General features: G+C 45.6%; 1 protein-coding gene across 6 annotated transcripts in view; it reads right to left on the reverse strand.

Moving 5' to 3' along the window:
• Positions 1 to 2500, reverse strand: part of GIGYF2 (GRB10 interacting GYF protein 2) — a 140732-nt gene extending 138232 nt beyond the window's left edge. For 4 of the 6 annotated variants that reach the window (XM_040638951.1, XM_008690335.2, XM_008690332.2 and 1 more), the window contains exon 1: positions 2397 to 2500. The gene's annotated coding sequence lies outside the window, so the exon portion shown is untranslated. Of the gene's footprint in view, positions 1 to 1467; positions 1493 to 2396 lie in introns of those variants that run through there. The other 2 variants (XM_008690333.2, XM_008690334.2) reach the window with 2 other exon arrangements.
• Positions 2501 to 8292: the final 5792 nt, after the last annotated feature.

Raw genomic sequence — 8292 nt, forward strand, 5'->3', positions numbered from 1 at the left:
ATTCAATCATTCTTCCAGGTTATATTTCTTAATGTGTCTAAACTTCAAAAGCAAATTATTTTCCCTACATTTTCAAATATTCAGAAGTATTCCAAAGATCCCCTTCTTTGAAAGCAATTCTTTTTGAGAAATCTTTTAGGCAGTTTATCATCCATCTCATTTAAAAACGTTTAAGAAAGATATTTCATGACAATATCCTGAGACATGTTATATGAGCAGCCTGAATTTTTCCAAAATGGAGTGAGTGTGTGTCATATGGAGGGAAGGGGATTTGGGCATTCTGGCCCAAATCCCCAGAATCTGATCTCCCTTTCTAATAGTCACAAGAGGTGTGGAAAAAATTTCTAAGTCACTGAATAACTTCTCTCATCTTAGTACCAATGAGTAGGGTACACTTGTTCTACTAGCCTCCCTCTCACTTGTGCCTCCCTGCTAAGCTAGCTCCATATTTTTCCCAGCACCTGACCTGTTCCCACTTCAGTTTTTGCCTCGGTATCTTTGCCTTAGCTTCCCTAGCCTGGAGCATTCCTTCTCCAGATAGCTACAGGAATTGCTCCTTTACTGGTGTCAGGTCCTTTCTCAAACATAAGCTTCTCTATGCAGCCTTCCCAGGGCACTCTACTTAAAATAAACACCCTCCCCCCCCCAAATTAACCCCCAAATCCCTATCATCCTATTTCCCTGTCTCATTTTTTTTCCCATCATTTACCACAACACTATATATTTTGCCTGAGCTTTTATTTATCTGTGTAGAAATGAGCTCCACTGAGAAAGAAATTTTTGGTCTGTTTTGCTCCCAGCACCCAACAATGTAGTAGTCTCAATAGATGTCAAATAAATGAATGTGTGAATGAATGAATAAATGAATGGAAGTACATAGTCCCTTCCGCCTCCTCAGTCTCAAAATTCTAAAATGCTCTGTCAAGTACAAAAAAGGTGTAAAGCCCTTTCTTTCCCAATAAATCACTACCATTACCAGTGTACTCCTTGGTGTTAAATGTAAAGGAAGAATTGTGTGGCATTTTTCCAGACACACACAACTTCTTAATTTTTTTCCTGGTGTCCTCTACTGATGTCAATATCTGATGCAACATAAAAGTACATATTCCATCCAGTCTGAACACTCCAAAATCTGGTACACTAATTGGTAAAACACATAAAATCATCAATGAATGAGAGAACACATATGTGCTCTAACCAAAATGAACAAACTCTGCAAGGCTAGAACTGCAAATATTAGATGGGTGAAAGTTAATGTACAGAAACGACTGACAAGAGAAAACTGTTTTAAATCTAAGAAGCCATTAGACTCTAAAAAGGAAATACTACAGGAGAGAATATCTTCCCTGCACACAACACTGGGAATCCAAACTGCCTATAATCCAAGATACATAACACTGGATAAGAAACTGTTCATAGCTTCTGGCCCCCTCCTCAATTTCTTGTAAATTTAATTGGAATACTTACCTTCCTTAGAGAAACTAGGTGTGCTTAAGTGCTTTGACTTTCAGGGAAAGAAAAAAACAAAACACAGGGCTACATAAATGCAAATCAACATTACTGCTTCCCAAACACGATCATACAAGCTGCTTCTTTCATACACCCTTCTGTGGTCGAAAACACAAATGTGATTTATGTTTCAGTCACAAAACTGAAGTATTCAAAGTGCTTCGTAGGAAACTGCTGACACGTAAAGACTAATGCCCATTTCAACCTGACGTGAATGTTCGGGTCCCAAAGCTGCCTCGGGCTCGACTTTCCCAACCTCGGTCCCAGGTTCAGATCATGGCTCCACCTTGCCTCAGGCCTGGTCCAGACCCAGTCCTTTCGCCACAGAAGGAGTATCCCCAGTGCAGATGCTCGGTCAGGAAGGCAAAGGTGCAGCTCCCGGAGGCCAGGTGTGGGGAGGAAGGCTGGCAGGAGCAGCTGTCTGGCCGAAGCAGCTGTTACCCCGGCCACCGCAAGGCTGGCGGGTGGCCGGCCCGGGGAGCAGGTAGAAGGCAAACCCTCTGGCCCTGAGCAAATCGGCCTGACACTGCCCACCCCACCAGCCTCTTCCCTTCCTCGACTCCCACCGCGATGCCAACGGGCCCTGGAGAAGGGGGCTCCCCGGCTCGGCGGCCGAGACGCGCCCGGGCCCAGCGTGCCCCCCGCCGGGGAGGAGGCTACCGCCGGCCCCGCACCTGACCTGTCCCCTCGCCTGACGCCCGAGCCGGCCGCGGCCGCTGCCGGGGCGGCCTGTGGGTGTCCATGCGGCTGGGCCGGGTCGGGCCGGAGCGGCGAGGACGCGAGCACAGGCGGGAGGCCCAGGCGGCTCCGTGTGGGGCGGCGGGAGACGGCAGAACCGGGGCGCGGGGCGAAGCCGGGCAGGGGAGTGAGACGGAGTCGCTGGTTACCTGCGGTCCGGGACAGGGAGTCTCTCAGAACCCAAGTCAGCCCTCAGCCTCAACAACACAAGATGGCCGACACGTCGCCACGCACATCACGTGACAGCGCGTTCGTTCCGTCACGCCCCTTGCTCCGCCCCCGCCCCTCCTCGCCTCTCTACCCGCTTATCCAGCCTCCCACGACATCCTTCCTTTCCGCTGCCTCCCGCCCCTCTACCCCGACACGCCCCTGCCGGAGCCCCGGATGCCAGCCTGGGAGAGGGCGGGGCCGCGGCAGGGCGCAGGCGCTTGCGGGTCGCTGGGATGGGGCTCCCTGCCTGCCCTTGAGTTGAGTAGAGTTGGTGTCCAGAGTTGGAACCCGGCCAGACGCCCTGTGACTCACCGTGCTATGCACCCAATCCAGAGCCCGTTCGCAGTTCAAAAAGCTCTTCATCATTTACGAGCTGATTTTCAACACTAGAACTTTTCCACAGCTTTTCACCCAGCATTTTCCTGCCCGGTTGCTATCCTAGAGAAAATGGGGAAACGACAAAAGCTGAAATTCAAACCAGTGTCTCTACTTGTTAACGGTTCTGGTAGAACTGGGAACTCTATAGAGTCCTAAAATGTGACAGCTGAGAAGGACTGTACAGCTCCGACCCTCTTCTGGTACTATATCGGGCTATAACCCTTTTGCCCAAAAATCCCCCTTCTAGGGGCTGCCAGATAAGATACAGGACGCCCGGAAATATTGGGGACGTATTTACACTGAAAAGTTACTCTTTGTCTTTCTGGAATTCGGATTTAACTGGACACCTTATATTTTTATTTCTATATCTGGCAAAGCTTAACCCTTCTCAGGTCATCCCATTCTTCTTTGTGTATCCAACCTCTCTCTTTTTCACAGGATCCTTCTCAACGGCTTTTTTTTTTTTTTTTTTTAAGTAGGCGCCGCACCCAGGGTGGAGCCCAAGGAGGGGCTTGAACTCAGGAACCTGAAATGAAGACCCGAGCTGAGATCGAGTCCCTCGCTTAATGGACTGCGCCACGCGGAAGCTTCTCAGCAGTTTCTTAAAATACTCAGAAGTTGGGGCACCTGGCTAGCTCAACTGTTAGAGCATGCAACTCTTGATCTCGGGGTTGTGAATTCAAGCTCCACGTTGGACATAGAGCTTACTTTAAAAAGTAAAAATAAAATACTTGAATGTCTTCCATCTTAAAAGTTAATAGTAAAAACTACAATTCTCCCTCCAACTGCCTCCCTACCTCTGTTCTCTTTCGAAGCCAAACCACACAAAAGAGTTGTTTATACTCTCTTACCCAATTTCCATACCCGGCAAGCAATCATCAACCACTCCAATGTGGCTTCTATTCTAATGCTTGCTGTTAGATACCTCAACCGGCAAGTTGATAACTGGAGTTTTTCAGTCCCAATCTTGACTTAGTGCTTTCCCATCTTCAAAGTGATTGACCACTCCTATTTTCTGCACTACTTTATTCCCTTGATCTCTATGTCCTTGCTGCTTAAAATGTGGCCAATGAAACAGTACCATTAGCATAACTTGGAAGCTTATTAGAAATGCAGAATCTCAAATGGACCCTTCACAATCTCATTCTGCTGAACTCTAGATCCATATCATCCCCTTCCCCTTCCTTTTTCTCCTGAACTTATTGCTTCAGATATGCCCATATTTAAAGGGCTTCAGTGGTGCCTGGATGGCTCAGTCAGTTAGGCGTCCCACTCTCTTTTTTTTTTTAAGATTTTATTTATTTATTTGAGAAAGAGAGAGCACGAGCAGGGGAGGGACAAAAAGAGAGGGAGAAGCAGACTCCCCGCTGAGCAGGGAGCCCGATGTGGGACTCAATGCCAGGACCCTAGGAGGCAGATGCTTAACTCACTGAGCCACCCAGGCACACTAGGTGTCCCATTATTGATTTCGGCTCAGGTCACGGAATTGAGCCCCCATCAGGCTCCACACTCAGAATTGAGTCTGCTTGTCACTCTCCCGCTGCTTCTCCCCCACCCTCTACTAAATAAATAAATAAAATCTTTTAAAAAATTAAATAAAAAGAAAGGTCCTCAAATATGCCATTCTGTTTTAGCCTTTGCACATGCTGTTACCTCTTGTTACAATGTCTTTCCCAACACTTACTCCACTTGCTGCCAACCTGCATCACTCCTGCTCATCTTTAAAAACCTAAATCATATGTTATTGCCTCTGCGAAGCTTTTTTTAATCCCCTCCCTTAGACCACAGACCTCACCCCTTGAGCTGTTATTTTTAAGAAAAAAACCAATACTAATGTTTGTTACATGCTAACCACCTCATTAAGGGCTTTATTTTCATGCTTTCTTGTAATCCTGGCGATGGCACTTTGGAGAACTAAGAGAGCCAACCAGGCACCTGGAAGAAGAGCTTACCTTCTCCAAATCTCAGCCAGGACTTTCTAGCTCAGGATGACTGATCACTGAGCCCATGTCCCCAACCAGCTTGCCATGCCACCTCCACCTCTCTGATGCTATGCCACCTGTGCCTGTAATTTTATATATCTTTTATTTTATTTTATATATGTAAAATTTATATACATAAGATATAATTTAAATATATGTATATAATTAAGGTATAATTTTTCAACAGTAAAATTCAGCATTTTTAGTAACCATTCTGCAACTTTTGACAAATGCATACAGGTGTGTGTAATACCATTAAAACTGGAGTACAAAATAGTCCTACCATCCACTAGAGTTCCCTCAAAAATCCTTTGTAGTCAGCACTAACCCCCACTCTTGGCCCCTAAACCACTGTTATATTTTCTGTCCTTACAGTTTTGCCTTATAATATCATATAAATAAAAAACAGTGTGTGTGTAGCCTGTTGAGGCTGGCTTCTTTCACTTAGCATAATGCACTCGAGATTCAGCGTACTGTTGTTTGTTCAAGTTCTTTCTCCTCCTCCTCCTTCTCCTCCTCTTCTCCTTCTTCTATTCACGAGTAGCATTTCATTCTATGTATTTGCTTATCCATTCCCCTGCTGGGGGACATTTGGGGAGTTTTCATTTTGGGGAGATTATTAATAAAGCCATTATAAATATTCACAAGCAGGTATTTGTGTGAACATAGGTTTTTATTTCAGTTGGATAAATACCTCAGAATGGGATTGGTGGTTATGTGGTGTTCTTAACTTTATCAGAAACTGTGAAACTGTTTTTCAGAGTGCCTTAGCCACATTTTTAGCCCCAAAGTAAAAGCTTCTAGAGAGCAGGAACCAAATCTAAGGGAAGAAGAGAAGGAGGAGGAGGAGGAAGGAGTATTTGACCTTACATCCTTGGCAGTTGTCATTGTCCTGACATACAGTAGACACTCAGTAAATACCTACAGAATCAAATCAATTCTTGATTATCTACTTCTTTGAAAGGGTGCCTTCCCCTTCTGGTATTCACTCTTTCTTTCCAATGCTTCTTCAAATGGTGATTTTAAAGTTACAACAATAGACGGATGCCCACTCTAGTCAGGGACAATAACAAAGTTTCACCTTTGTTGTATCATTGATAGAAACAGAGAAGTTAATAATAATAGATCATTGGGGAGGGGGAGGAAGGAGGAAGGAGTTTAGCCAGAAACAAGTTTAGTATGTAACAAATACTGGTTGATCCACTGCCACAGATTGTATTTTTCTAAAAATGGCAACACCGATATTGTCCATTCAACATACTCTTCTAGAGCCTTGCCACTACCCTTTCTAGAGGTAGAGTGTAATTCCTCCCCCCCTGGGGTGGTTATATATAACTGATAGAACAAGGCAAAAGTGAAAGGAGGTGACTTCTAATGCTAGATCACAAAGATGATAGAGCTTCCACCTTGTTTGCTAAAGCAGTCTCTTTTGAAGCAAGGAGCTGCCGGATAATAAATCCAAATGGTCGGAGGTCACCATTCTGTGAGGCAGCCTAGACTAAGGAAGAGGCCCATGTAATTGCCTCCAGCAACAGCCCCAACAGGTTTCAGGAGTCTGAGCTACACAGATCTGAGTGTTATCCATAGAGAGGAGATCTTTGAAATCATTGGGAATCACCCACAACCAGCAACTGCAGAAAGGAAAAGTATGGAGCTAAGTAAGGCAGGCTCTTGGGAGGAAAACACACAGCTGGTGGGCAGAGAGAAAAGTTACAGGTAGGACCAGGTTAGGAGCAGGAGCCAGTCTCAGAACAGAGGGAGGAAGAAATTGATTGGCAATGCCAAATCTATAGGATTGTCAAGGAGCCTGGGGCTGGGGAAACTGCCCTTGAATTTGGTGACTAGGATTGTCTACGGAGCAGGAAGAACAGAAGGTTAGGAAAGAGTAGGAGATAGGGAAGGGAGGACGAAGAAGTTTGGAAGTGGATGAAAAGGGAGGATAGATTTGTTAGTGAAGAGGTCAGTGGCCACTGAAATTGGGCCCCTAATTAAAAGTGTTGCATACACAACTGAAAACCGAAGAGAAAACACAAGTAAGAGAGTGGGGGAAGAAACTGAGCCAGAGAGCTGAGCAAACATCAGGGAAAGGCAGCTCAGATGATAACTATGGAAACAGATCCATTTTTATGTTTGAAAACATTTTTAATTATAAAAGTACTTGCATATTTTAAATTCTATTCTCATTTCTAACCTTCAGATGTATACCAAGAAAATTAAATCATAAAAAACTATCTTGGAATACGATAAATGTGTCCTTTCACGTAAATGTCCCACAATGTGTCCCAAAATGTTTCTTGTTTTTTCCTGAGTTTTTTGCACATTTAGGATTTCATATTGCAGCTGTCCCAGAGGGTTCCCAGAGAACTCCCAGAGGGCCGTAGAACTGCCCTCTCACTTTTGTGGTGGTCAGACGGTCTCCTCTCTTTTCTTATTAACTGTTATTAAAAATAGTAATAAAGCAATACAATCTTATGGTTTTTAAAAATGCAAAAACATATAAAGGAAAAAATTTAAATCCCCTCAAGACCTACCCAGGACCCTCAGGACCTCCCCCACTGAAGTAACCCACTGTTGACAGCTTCCGGTATGGCTTCCCCAAAGACGTTGTATGCGTAGACAGGTATGATGTGCTTCTCCATTCTCAGCACCACCAAGTGCTGAGAAGATGATGGCTGCCCAAAATCCACTCGATCTCCGACCTCGTGCACCTTAGTCTGCACGAGCAGAGCCATGGTTTTATATCTCTCATGTAAAACAAACAAAACAAAACACCTAAGAATTACTATGTATGTCGCTCTGCCCCTAACCTTTTTCCAAGAAACAATACGCCCCGGCATCCTCCACATTTTTTTTTAAGATTTTATTTATTTATTTGACCCAGAGAGCAAGAGAGCACACGCAGGGGGAGCAGTAGAGGGAGAGAGAAGAGAGAGAGAGAAGCAGGTTCCCCACTGAGCAGAGAGCCCGATGTGGGGCCCGATCCCAGGACCATGGCCCATGGCGCCATGACCTGAGCCAAAGGCAGACGCTTAACTGACTGAGTCACCCAGGTGTCCCTACAATTTTCCATTTTAAGTCTACCAAATTGCCCTTCAAAATGGCAAGAGCAGTGTGCACTTCCACCAATACCATGTGGCAGAGTACTGAAAGTGATTGGTTTCAGAAAGGACGTGGGGGAGGGGAAACTGACGCCTGATAAGGTCTATCCTCAGCACTTCCCTAAGTTGTGGAACCCTAAGTTGCCCCCCAGGACCTCCCACCAGCCCAGGACCCTGGGGATAGCTATGGAACCACTGTTCCTATAAGTCAGCCCTGTGGGCAGGGATGTGGCCAGAATCTGGCCTGGTGGGCAGATAGGGTCTGCAAGGAGAAATCTGAGCAGGGGCAAGGCCACAGGTGTCAGGTCACATGATCCAGCAGGGAGGACTCAGCAAGTGGCAGCTGCCAGGGGCGTGGCAGGTGAGCAGGCACAGCA

This window comes from Ursus maritimus, unplaced genomic scaffold, assembly GCF_017311325.1.
Source record: "Ursus maritimus isolate PB19 unplaced genomic scaffold, ASM1731132v1 scaffold_1, whole genome shotgun sequence".
NCBI lineage: Eukaryota > Metazoa > Chordata > Mammalia > Carnivora > Ursidae > Ursus > Ursus maritimus.